The following is a 14,258-nucleotide window of genomic DNA, read 5'->3' on the forward strand; positions in this document are numbered from 1 at the left end:
AGACATGGGCCCACCTAAAAAAGGACCAAACGATATTTTTCCCGTTTTTTAACGGGTACATTATTTATATGTCCTTGATTTTCAAACCCAACAAATATATCATTTCCCAAAATAAATATATCCCTACTAATTTCAGGAATTAAAATCGGGAATTATTAGATTACTAAACTGCCTCCAATATAAATTAGACGTTATACCAAAACCGACACATTAATTCATTTCAGTTACGGCCGGTTTCTTCTCTCACCTACTCTCTCTGCCTCGTTTCCTCCATCACTTTCATTTTCAGATCTAAAAACTGAAAACCAGAAGGAAAATAAAACTGAAATCGATGAGTAAATCTACTAGCCGTTGCTCATAATCAACCATTAAATACACTAGCAGTTACTGAAGATAAACCAATTACTCAAAATCCAGTAGTATATGATGAAGAAAAGAAACTGAAAGTTAATCAGTTGAAGAAAACCGTATATCTTTCATCAAATCAAGTTTCATTTCGTCTCATTTCGTTTCAAAGAAAGCAGCGAACAAAATCTAATCAACAGGTAAAAATCGAACAGGTAAAACCTAATTTTGATGTGAGATTTAGTTGATGCATGTATGTTTTAGTCTTGATTTTGTTCATGTAATTATTATATGTTTGTATTTGGTAGATTTTTACACTGCAATTTACTGATTAGGTTTGATTTTGTGGAAGGAAATGATATCTCGTCAAATCTGTGTAGGTTATATATACTAGTTATGTTGAAAATTGATATTTCTCTTCAAACTTTTAGTATTGTTTTGCTCAGATACAAATTCGATCTACTGTTGATGGGTATTGATGGGTGAAAATGTGTTTCTGAAGGAGTTTTAGATATTTTTGTATCAACAACTGTACTTGATCCAAACAAAAATTGGATAAACAATAGCGGTTGATCCAGTTTAGGGGATAAACAATAGCAGTTGATCCAAATAAAAATTGGATAAACATTATAAGTTTACCCATTGTATGCATATTTGTTATACAGTTAATGGGTGAATATGTGTTTCCTAAAGGATTTTTGTATCAACAACAGTAGTTGATACAAATAAAATGGATCAATAATAGAAGTTTATCCAATTTAGGGGATAAACAACAACAATTGATCCAAATAAAAATAGGATAAACAATAGAAGTTTATCCATTTCATTGGATAAACAACAGTAGTTGATCCATAGAAATGAAACAATCGCTAGTTATGTTGTTTTCTAATATGAAAATATGAATGCTAACCATTATAATTGTTGAACTCAGGTTGAGAAGACACAATGTTTAGGAGATCACCAAGGATAAGTAAGAAGAATGAAGATCAAAATGTCTCGCAAGAGAGTAAGCAAGTTAAAGAACCAAAACGAAATGCGAAGAACAATAAGATAATTGAAAAAGAGGCAACAAGAAAAAGGAAGATCAAGAATAAAAATGAAGAAACACAAAGAACGGTGAAACACAAGAAGATAGTTATCTAACTTCCTGATTCTGCTACTGACTCTGTTACAGAAATATTGCAATTGCAAGACTCAGTTGAACCATTAGAGTGAGCTTGCTGTCATAGTCTTTTCATGGTCTGTAAAGAAAATGAAACTGTAGTTTTAAAAAAATCTATATTAGTAAGTAAATCTAATTGTAGGTCTGATTATGAATGAATATGTTATCATGAAACATTATTGTTGGTCTGATTATGAAACATTATGAATGTATTATTGCTCTGATTATGAATGAATGTTACAGGTATGTAAAGCTTGAGGAGTTTACTAGCAAATACAGATAGAACCATGCCAAAAAAATTTTTTGTTTAGAGTGTCAACAACCATTGTTGATCCATTTCAGTTGGTAAACAATCATTGTTGATCCATTTATTACTAGCAAATTGGTATGATTATGAATGAATGTTACAGGTATGATATAACCTTGAGGGGTTTACTAGCAAATACAGATAGAACCATGCCAATTATTTTTTGGTTTTGTGTGTCAACAACCATTGTTGATCCATTTCAGTTGGATAAACAACCATTGTTGATCAATTTTAGTTGGATAAACATCCATTGTTGATCCACAAAAAAGGATAAATAAATGCAGTTGATACAATTAGTCAGAGATAAAAAGCATCAAAGAACAAGTGGTTCAGAAAAAGTGGTTCACAATATGAAAACACCAAAGAACTTCAGAACAACATCCTCTTCAAGAACTTAATCATCCTGGAATGAGACTCCTTGCGAAACTTTGGTGCACGAGGAGACAAATGAGCTCTACGACATATTCGCTGGTTGTGAAAGGTGAGCATCCCACATTGGCCACACTTCCTCTTTTTGCACCTTTTCACGAATACCCCGATACCTAACTCCTTTAGGCCTTGCAGCTTGTTCTCGACCACCATTGGGAGGCAAAACAGTGTAACCAAAAAGTATAAGTTCTTCAGGAACATAAGGCCACTTTTGTTTCACCACACTTATCATCTCCTTGATAGAAGTTGATACTGAAACATGATGTGAGACGGTCTGATTGAAAAATTTGAACTCAGCAATAACCATCTTTGGCCTGCAACAACCATAACATATAGTGGTGTTCAGAATAAATATGTGTAAACAATCACAGTTGATCCAATAAAATGGATCAACAGTAGAAGTTTATCCAATTTAGGGGATAAACAACAGAAGTTGATCCAAATAAAAATAGGATAAACAATAAAAGTTTATCCATTTCAGTGATGTTTTTGAGTAAACAATCACAGTTGATCTAGTAAATCTATATAAAATATCACAGTTGATCCAATAATAGGTAGTTAAAAAGCATGAATTTCAATGCAAACCAAAAACAAAAGCAATCTAAACTACCCTAAGCTACATATTGTATTATGTCGCACCTCACGAGGGGGTGTAGAAGGTGAGAAACCTAAACTAAAAGCTACTTTTCAGCATAAAATACATAATCAGTAGAGTGTCTAAAGTACATCACAAACATGAATGATCAACATTTCAGCATAAATTTTGGATCAACAACAGCAGTTGACACATAAAATTTGGATCAACAACAACAGTTGACACAAATAATATCTACTTTTCATCAAAAACATAATCAGTAGAGTGTCTAAAATACATCACAAACATGAATCGTCAATATTTCAGCATACATTTTGGATCAACAACAACAGTTGAAACAAATAAAATTCTTCAACATTTCAGCATAAACATAAAACCAAAGTTGATGAGCAGATTTAAGATAAAGAAAGTCTAAATAACAAATCAAAAATCAAAACGTACCTGTTTAATAGATGAATAAGGATCTCAAAATCAAACTATATGAATATCAACCAATCAACCTAACGGAATAATCACGAAATCAATCTTCCCACATAAATCACGATCTCTGCATCAACAACAAAAAACAAAAATTGTGCATAAAAATCAATGAAACGAACATGCAATCATCAAAAGCAACTATATGAATCTTCAAATAAACATCAGCAGTACCAATTTGTTTAAGAAAGACAAATCCAATGATATCTGTTGTTAATGGAAATTTCAGTTAAACGGAGCTAAAATCTCCGATTCCATTGATTAGTTGATGAATCTTGCTGCACAGATAATGAATAAGAAGGAGGAGAAGAAGAATTTCAATCTCCGAATCGTAGATTGAAACGAAAATCTTCGAAAAAAATTCTCACGAGCTGAGCTTCTGCTCGATCTGTTTCTCTCTTGTTCGGTTTTCAGTTTTCGTTTATAACTGAATTTTGATTTTGTTATCCAAATATATATTGGGGGTATATTTGGAAGTCCATAATTTTTTATTGGGCCCCTGATGGGCTTGTACAAGGAGAGGGATAGAATTATTGTGTGATAAGGATATTTGTAAAGTCCATCAAAAGTAAGGACTGTAATTCAATTTCCACTTTTTTAACCATATCGACCTTCCCTTTTTATGTTAACGGAAAGTCTAAAAATCCAAACAGGTTTGTCCTACATTGGCTAAAATGAAGAAGTTGGGCACATGGTGAATAGTGCAGGATTTTGGCAATGTTTACGATGTATATAATTAAATTGTAGGATGGAACTCCTTCCTATATCTTGGAAGGCAGAGCTTCCGAATATACACTAGGCAATTTCCTGTGTAGTCGCTTTTATTTCTCGAATAGACTTCTGCATCATCGTTTACCTTGACTTCGATCTGTAGTAGATTTTATATCCATATAAATATCAGAAGAACCAAAATTTGAAGTCCGCCGCCTCCACCACCATTACCAGTTACCTCCAGAATATCACGATTCACTAGGAGTTGAATATCTTGAAGATTAAAGATTTCTGCATTAGTTATACTTGATGATCTTGATAAACCATGTGTTCCACTTCAGAAGAGAAGATTTGATGATAAACCATATGTGTTCTACTTCAAAAGATTTCAGATTTTAACGCATTAAATTTTTTAACTATAACATAAAGTTTACCGTGTTCTTTAATCTCATCTCCAGTCTCTGATAAATCACGCCAACATGTACCTATTTCTCCATTGTATGATTACTGTGTAGCTTTAAATAAAAATATAGAGTTACTTTATTTACTTGATGGATTTATGTTGGGTCGCGGAATTACAAAGCTTAGTCAAATGACTCTGAGTAAAGAACGAAGGTAAAGTAAAAGGGTGCAACTAATACCTAATGTTTACACTTTTTCTCCCTACTAATAATTCTTTCCTAAATTGGTCGACCTCCTCTTCTTTGGTTAGAGCAGTGTATTTACAGGTTCATCGCGTGGGCCCCTCTTAATGACACAACTGTTCCTTATCGTCTTAGTTCGTGTGCTGATCTCGAAGATTGCCTTCGTGTTGATCCGATGACATCCAACAGTAACATGCTGCAACGATGATCATCCTCTGCTTCTTCCATATGAATGACGACACGTATCCTATGTTCATAGCATTTAATGCGGGTGGTTGGAAAGTACGTACGCCTCAGACAGTTGATTAATTTTGAGCGAGGTCATTATTGTTCCTTTAAGTGAGTCGCGTGAAAGCACTAGACAATTGATGTTTTATGTTATTATGTGAGACCTAGGTAAAAAATGCAGCTCTAGGGTTCATGCGGGCGATGCAAAAGCAGCAAGGAACTTATTTTGTTAATCAAGCACAACCTTATTTTTTGGAGTTATGAGGACGATATATAGGATTATTTGTTTACTGAACTGGCAGGGGCTTAAGTTAGCATTACTATCTTTACAACTTATGTGTGCACATATTTCATCATCAAACACGTGTATATAGGAACATACGTGGAGAGCATTCGGACAAAGTCATCAAAGCATGATGACATGTGCCCACAGCTAAGATACTCATCCCGCCGACGTTGGATCATTGCCCAAAAAAATCTAAGGGCAGAAGTTAAAAAGATGTACCGGTAACACGATGTACTGCGGAGCACCAGATAACTCCCGAAGAGTTACTTTATCTCATCCCCAAAAGAAGCCAAGATGAACGGTGGAGAGAAAATGAACTGACACGGATGTAACAGGGGCAGAAGACACTTGCCTGACACGAGCAGGCACCTCAACTACCCGCATTAAACACTCTGAGCAACATACGTGTCGATCAACCCGTGGAACGAACGAAGACGACTCTGCGTGATGAAGTAATAAACGAAGACCCCCGCGGGATGGACACAGAACACAAGAAGATAAGGCTCCAACGGTCCTCAGAGATGGGTCCCACACTCTAACCCTATAAATACCCCTTCTCCACCAAGAGTAAAGGGATCGTAAAAACTGGGGGAGAAGGAGAGAGAGAGAGAGAAAAGATTGTAAGTGTAAGTTAGTTCTTTACAATAGACAGACCTATGTAAACTACAAAGTCACTCGACTATCTTTGTAATCATCAAGTACATAGTGAAACAACAACCCCGTGGATGTAGGCCTTAGTGCTGAACCACGTAAATCCCGGTCTCATTTACACTTCAGCACTTTATTTTTGTCTAACGCTTCATGAGTTTTACTTTTATGCTTCGTTTTCTTTATCTCCCCTTGCGTAAACGCCACTCGCAGTGTTCTTAGATGAGGCTATGATAAACCCGAAGGTTTTGAGCCAAGGAATCAATGCCATTGTATTATCAGCACGAGTTGGTACCTAGAGTTTGAATATTGTTTGTGAACATATAGATGCCTTCGTGATTTACGTGTTCACAATTTCCAACTTAAAATCAACTTAATTCCGTTTTAATGTTTTAAATTACTCTTAACCGACAATATAAGATTAATTGTTTGGCTTAGAAACCACAGATATAGCAAAATATATCAAGTGCGCTTTTGCTTAGAAAAAAGAAGTTAAAATGAAAATTAACGGAGAGGTAGCGTTATCAAGTATCAATAGAGATGTTAAAGGTATACTCTCAATACAATTGAACAATGATTCTGGACATACCGTCCAATTGAACAATTTTAAAGTCGCATAGACGCGACATATATAGGACCGCCCCACTGGGAAAAACTGGGAGTCCCGTTTTTAGGTGTTTTTATGCGGTTTTTAAGGGAGTTCGGATGGGGCGGTTTATACACATTTTTTCTCTCAATAATGCAATTTTTTAACTTTTAACTTAAGTCCTGGCTCCTATGTCCTATCAGTACAATTAATAACAAAAAAATAAACTGTATTGATGATATTGGGAACCTAATTACAGCATCTCCAGTCCTACAGTTTGGCAATAGCAGGCGTGAAGTGGGTTAACAAATTTTACGTACATTCATTCTTTGAATTTTAGACCAAGACACCAAAATGCTTACTACCAACAAAAACATTCCTCTGACATTGAAAAGCATTTTGAACCCATATGGTAAGGTATTGCATTTCATAGCCGAAGGAACTTCATATTCTTTCAGTTTGGGACAAGGGAATAAGCTCTTAAAGACCTTGGGTGCACTCACATGAAGTAAAGATTGCCCTATCTCTATATGTCTTATTGCTTGGTAGTTGCTTGGGTTTCTCAAATATTTTCCTTTTATAATCTGTTTCTCCGTGATTTGCAGCAAGATTTGTGGCAGGTTTGTCTCTGATGAGTATGCCCTCAGGGATGACAATGAGCATGGTGTTGGGCGCGATAGTTCCAGGAAAGGAATGGAAAATAGTTGTTGATGGTGGTTTTTAGTTCATGGCTAAATTTGTAAAAGTCTATCTACCTAACCCAGCATCAGATGTAGTTGACATTGATATGTCTATATTCCGCAGGGAATTTGGAGAATATATCAAAATCTGATGAGTACCTATGTCTTTCTTCATAGTATATTGAAACTCAAGCTCCTAGATGAATTGTCCACTAGTATAGAGCCTAATGAGTGTATAAGCTCCTACCTGCATTACTCACAAATGCCGGAGCCTGCTGAGTACTTTTCTTGTACTTATGTTCCCTGGAAGAACCCTTAATATTGGTATGGCATGACGGATTTATGTTCATTCGCAACATAGTAGCACGGACCCCCAAGTACCAAATTTAAGGCCCTATCAAGGAATACTCAGTCAAAAAGCAAAGAATAAACAGAGCCGCGGAGTAGGAGAAACAACGGAAGCGTGGCCATGTCATAGGCTAGCCGACGCCACTTGGCAACGCCCCATGGTACCTAACCGACCCTTATTCCTTTGCCGACCAATCATGTCGCATTAAACTCGCCACACACACATAAGGTGTGGCTAAGCCCTTACTTACCGGCCCCACTTCCCATCGACCAATCAGATTGCTCTAAAGCCGCCACACTCACACCAGAAGTGTAGCCACGCCCATGCTTGGACGGCCCCTCTCCTTCCTACCGACCAATTGATAGACACATTTTTGTGTCCGATTTGTCTCGATTCTATATATTGTTAGGGCTCATTTTTGTACTTATTATGGTGTTTTATTTATTTGTAGGTATTTTTGGCCAATAAACATTTTTGGAAAAAATCGGCTCGAAAAGTTGTCGGAAAGCACCCGGAGGACATTTGCTATCCGGACTCTCACTTTGGATAAGGGGTAACCTAATTACTAAGGGGCATCCCATTTCAGCATTTGCTAATCGCACCCCTACCTGGATAGGGGCAACCATCTTCAAATTTCAAAAACCAGTTTGGCGGGAAAATAGTGCAGTGAAGAACAGTTTTGGCAATCGTGATTTGGGAGTTTGAGGTCGATTAAACCTCTGATTTTCATAGGATAGACTCCTTATGGGTCTAGGAATCTGATATGGGTGTTTAAATCGATTAGACTGGGCTCAATCGACGGATTTTTCTCACAACAGAAAATATGGAAAGTCACGTGTGTGACCTGTTTTAGGGAATTTTAGAGAGATTAAAGTGTAAACCTTCCCAAAGATTTGTATCTATCTAAGGAAGAGTTTAGAATAAAAAGGAAAGCTCAGAAACGCGTAGAAATTCTAAACAAGAAATTGCCGCAACTTGGCCGTGAAGAGAAGGAAAGAGATTTTGTTTGGGAGAGTTTAATCGGTATTTTTGATATAAATAGATGTCTTGGGTCATATAGAAGAGGTGTCGAGAGTTTGGGAACCTAAGGAGAGCCAGAGAAAAGAAATCAGAGCTTTACCAAACTCTGTTTCTTCTGCTCTGCTGCTGCTGAAGAGGAAGAACGCGAAGAACATTGACGCACGGGAAACAGTCGCAGAACAGTGTCGTTGTTTAACAGCTGAAGAACATTAAGTGTGCAGGGCAGTCGTATTCTAGGGTCTTAAAATCAGCGACAAAGCAACAGTTTTCAACAGTTTTGTAACTTCCATTGTAACAGCTGTTTTGCAACACCAATACACTGTTGCAAACAGTCTGTGTTATTACTTTTCACTCTTTTAATCATCTTTTGAGCAACAAACACATATTTTGAGATCATGATTAATATGAGGAGCTAAACCCCATTGCTGAGGCGATAGAGGAAGCTATTTTTCCAGCAAAAAGTGGTATATTCTATTTTATCTTTTTATTTGCAATAATTATATGATTATTTGCCTTGAACTATTATTGAATATGATTTTTATTTGAGTGATTGTGATCTATTTTGATGGAGTATGCTTAGTTTTAAGACTTTTGATGCTTCATACTTGGTATTTACAATTATTACTTTTGAAAATCTACTTGTAGCAATATTTTAGAATCAAATTAAACGAGAAAATTGCATAAATATAAGTATTGGTTTAATCACTTTGAACTTGGAAAATAATGGAATCTTAGCCTCAGTGTTTCTTTTAATATTGATATCATCTTTGATTGAGTTTGCTAAAAAATTTAGTGAGTTTTTTTATTTTAATATTAGAATTTAAGTCTTATTAATATCCGTCACAAGTCTGAGAATCGAACCACTTTTACCACTATCTATAAATCACATCAATTTTTGGCGCCGCCGACGCGGACTTGTTTTTAGGGTTTTAGATTTATTTTATTTATTATTTTTGTCCTTTTTTATGTTTTTGGGTATTTATCTTGTGTCTACAGGTTCTGGATCATAAAGAAAATTGAGCCAAGGAGTCTGGTGATTTCATAAAGACTTGGAGCTAAAGATTAAAGCAAAAAGAACAGAAAATAAGACAATTTTATTTTAAACAATTTTAGTTTAAGGTTTGTTTATTTTATTTTAAAAGAAAAAAAAAATTGTATTAGGGTTTATTATTTTTGTAATTTTTCTTTATTTTTTTTTGGACTTTTGGACTCTAGGAAATTATTTTTTTTTATTACCCTACGGAAGGGTACTTTAAATATAAACTGTTTGCAGAGAAGGAGGACAATTACAATATTTTCTCTGCACCTTGGGTTCGTACACTAGACATCGGAGTCAGTGGCCCGAGTCGACTACAACCGATTTATCCCCCGTCTGGAACGGGAGGTAGGATTCTAAACACTCGCGAATCCCCTGTCAGAGAGTTACTGGACTCCTTCGTATGCATATATGTTGAGGACTGAATACGGACATTTATTTTTCTAGTAAAGGGCAAGGCCTGGCCATACAAGATAAGGGTTCGGATTTCATCACCGTTCTCTTCTTGCCCGCTTTAGGAACACGTAACCTACGCGAACCTAAGCCTAAAATTTTGACTAGAACGAGAACGATAGGGTAACGAGATTAACAGGAAAGTCATTCGAAAAATATTGGTTACTCTTTTAAGCATACTTCGAAGTTCTTGACGGTTTCTGTAAGTTGAATGCGTGACTGCGCCTTCTTGTAATACCGGTGAGGCCTTGGGTATCAAAGCTCCACCGAGCTTCCCTCGCCTCTATTCAACTTACGTTAACTCGGATTGAGTCCAGAGGGGTTTGCTTAAATTGTAAAGAATTCCCGTTCGAAGGATTAGAAGCTGGTCTAGAAACAATCTAAGTGGAGCCATCATGCTTTTTGTTTTCTAGAAATCAATAGGTTTGATTTGGTTGAGTCGGCCTTGATCTGTGTTTTCTTACCCTTCCAATTTAGAAAATTCTATTGTATGCCTGAACGTAAAAGAGACGCACTAGGTAGATTTGTTAAAGAGAAACTTAGTAGTTCGAAGCGTCTCGATTACCTTAATCTAGAAAGTCCGACTTTTGAAGAGTCTGTTTTTGAACGTCCTTTGACTGAGGAGAGAATCCTTGTTGTTCCGATAGCGCCAGAAATGGCAACTTTGAAAGCTTTGTTGAATCCAACTAGGACTACCCGTCCTTCGTGTATTAAGTTAGCTGAAACGGAGGCACCCTATGAACTGAAACCTGGGACCTTACAGATGCTCCCAATCTTTTTAGGGAAAGAAAATGAAAACCCTTATTACCATGTTAGGGATTTTTAGGAAATTTGTAGTACTCTAAGAACTGGAGGCTTAGATGATGATGCTTTGAAACTTAGGTTATTCCCATTTTCCCTGAAAGATAAGGCCAAGTTGTGGCTGTATAGTTTGGACTCCGAGTCAATTGAGACATATGAACAACTTACATCTGCCTTTTTCAATAAGTTTTTCCCTAGGCACAAAACATCGTCTATTAGGACGCAAATATGCACATTTTCACAACAAGAGGGAGAATCTTTATATAGGTATTTGGAAAGGTTCAATGATTTATTATCCCAGTGTCCTCATCATGGTTTAGAAAAGGTTAGGCTAGTTCAGATCCTTTATGAGGGTTTAGATTATTCCACAACGACCATGGTTGAGTCTCTATGCACTGGTGGATTTGAAAACCAAACTGTTGATGCATCGATGGAATTTTTTAATGAAATCGCCGAAAAAACCCAGCAATGGGAAAATAGTAGGGCACCCCAGAAAACAATTCTTTTAAGTAGAGGAAACGTTAATAGGGTAGAAGGAGGCTATGAATCAGATGCAAAAATTGTTGCTATATAAAAAAGTTTAGAAGCCTTAGAAGTGGGCCAGACTAGTGGTAGAGTGGAGCCTTTTTGGGAAGAACAGAATATTGAAGAGCAGGCCAATGCTCTTTATAATAACACTAGATTTGATAACCGTCAAAAGATTGACCAATATTCAGAAACCTATAATCCTGGTTGGAGAAACCATCCGAACCTTTCATGGTCTAAGGGCCAAAGTCAAGGTCAGTTTAGTAATTCTAATGCTCCCCCAGGTTTTGTCTATACTAAGAATCCTTCAGGACTAGCTCAGTTTCAGAATCAGTCAGATAAGAAAATCCCAAGTTTAGAGGAATCTCTCGCCTTGTTAACTCAGCAAACTGCAAAATTCCAGTTATCCGTAGAACAGAGTCTACAAGCTAGTAACAGGATAGGACAAGAAAATAGTCAGGCTATTTCCGAGTTAAAAACCTAGGTTGGTCTGATAAGTGATTCTTTGAGAGAAAAACGTAAGTTCCCTAGTCAAACACAACCCAACCTTAGAGGAGTTCATGAATTAGGTGCAAAACCATCGAATCAATTGAATGTTGTTAGAACCCTTAGAAGTGGTAGAGTTGTAGACAATAAGGTAACCATGCTCGATAGTGAACATATTGTAGTTCACCCCTCAGGATCTCACCTCTCAGAACCAGAAGCTGAAGAGACTGATAAAGTTTCTGATGATGTGAATTCGGTTCCTGAAAGGTCTGATTTTAGGCCTAGAGCCCCATTTCCTCAGCTATTAGTACCAACAAAGAAGGAATCGAACTTTAATGACATGATGGAGGTTTTTAAGCAAGTTACCATAAACCTTCCCTTATTAGATGCAATTAGGCAAATTCCTGCTTATGTCAAGTTCCTTAAGGATATGTGTACGCGAAAGAGAAAACTTAGCGTCCATAAGAAAGCCTTTTTAGCTAGTCACGTAAGTTCAATCATTCAGAACACCACAACTACAAAGTACAAATACCTAGGTTCTCCTACCATTGCTTGCAAAATAGGTAACTTCCGGGTAGAAAAAGCTTTACTTGACTTAGGAGCCAGTGTGAACTTACTGCCATTCCATGTATACTTACAGCTAGGACTTGGTGAAATGAAACCTACTCAGATGACACTGCAGTTAGCTGATAGGTCTGTTAAAATCCATCGAGGTGTTATAGAGGATGTTCTTATTGAGGTCGACAAGTTTATTTATCCAGTGTATTTCGTGGTCCTAGATGCCCAACCTGTCCCTGACCCAGAGAACCAGATACCTGTGATTTTAGGTCGCCCATTTTTAGCTACGTCTAATGCGATCATTAACTGTCGAAATGGTGTGATGAGTTTATCTTTTGGTAATATGACTATGGAGATAAACATTTTTAATGTCAGTAAGCAACCTCATGAGCTAGATGACACATGTGTTGAGGAGGTGAACATGATAGAAGCCTTAGTTCAGGAGTCATTACCAAACATCTTCTCTGAAGACCCATTAGAAAGTTGTCTATCCCATTTTGGTTTAGATTTTGACGACGATAACACTAATGAACAGGTGAATGCTCTATTAGATTCTACCCCTGTATTATACACTGATAGATGGAAAGCTAGGTTCGAACCGTTACCAGTTTCTGAGACTACCCTAATTCCTTCTTTAGAAGAGCCCCCAAAGTTGGACCTTAAACCACTACCCGATACTCTAAAGTATGTGTTTTTAGGCCCATCTGAGACTTTACCTGTGATTGTAGCTTCCAATTTGGATAGTGATCAGAAAAGTAGGCTAGTAAATGTACTTCAAGACAATAAGGAAGCTTTAGGGTGGACTATAGCAGACATTAAGGGTATAAGTCCTACTGTGTGTATGCATCAGATTCATTTAGAGGAAGACTCCAAACCTTCTAGGGAGATGCAACGTCGACTGAACCCTAACATGAAAGAGGTAGTTCGAAAATAGGTGCTTAAGTTGTTAGATGCGGGTATTATTTACCCAATTTTAGACAGTAAGTGGGTCAGCCCTGTTCAGGTTGTCCCCAAGAAATCAGGTATCACTGTAGTCCAGAATGATAATAATGAATTAATCCCAACCCGAGTGACCACGGGATGGCGTGTGTATATTGACTATAGGAAATTGAACAAGGTCACAAGGAAGGATCACTTTCCCCTTCCTTTTATCTACCAAATGCTAGAACGATTAGCTGTACATAGTCAATATTGCTTCTTAGATGGCTACTCCGGTTATAATCAGATCGTTATTGCCCCAGAAGACCAAGAGAAAACCACTTTTACCTGTCCCTTTGGTACCTTTGCGTATAGACGCATGCCTTTCGGGCTATGTAATGCCCCTGCAACTTTTCACCGTTGTATGATGAGCATATTTTCTTATATGGTAGAATGGTTCTTAGAGGTCTTTATGGATGATTTTTCAGTGTTTGGTTCATCTTTCGATGAGTGCTTGCATCATTTGACATTAGTGTTGACTAGGTGTAAGGAAAAAAATTTAGTGCTTAATTGGGAAAAATGCCATTTCATGGTTAAATCAGGAATTGTGTTAGGGCACATCGTCTCTTCAAAGGGCATAGAGGTAGACAAAACCAAAGTTGACCTTATTAAGACTTTACAGGTCCCAAAAACCGTAAAAGATATTAGGTCATTCCTAGGGCATGCAGGTTTTTACCGTCGATTCATTAAGGATTTTATCTTGATTTCTAGACCTCTTTGCAATTTGCTTGCAAAAGATGTTAAGTTTGTCTTTGATGATGCTTGTTTAGAGGCTTTTGAGAAGCTTAAAACTTTACTCACTAATGCCCCGATAGTCCAGGCACCTAACTGGAACCTACCCTTTGAGATTATGTGTGATTCTTCAGATTATGCTCTAGGCGTCGTTTTAGGACAACGAGAAAACAAATTACTTCATGTGATTTGTTATGCTAGCAAAACTCTGAATGATTCCCA

At 37.0% G+C, this 14,258-nt stretch overlaps 1 pseudogene; it reads right to left on the minus strand.

Annotated features, from left to right (window-relative positions):
* Positions 1-10,975: 10,975 nt before the first annotated feature.
* On the minus strand, positions 10,976-11,075 carry LOC113276790 (annotated as a pseudogene).
* Between the last annotated feature and the right edge of the window lie 3,183 nt (positions 11,076-14,258).

Source organism: Papaver somniferum, chromosome 4 (genome assembly GCF_003573695.1).
Source record: "Papaver somniferum cultivar HN1 chromosome 4, ASM357369v1, whole genome shotgun sequence".
NCBI classification, from domain to species: domain Eukaryota; kingdom Viridiplantae; phylum Streptophyta; class Magnoliopsida; order Ranunculales; family Papaveraceae; genus Papaver; species Papaver somniferum.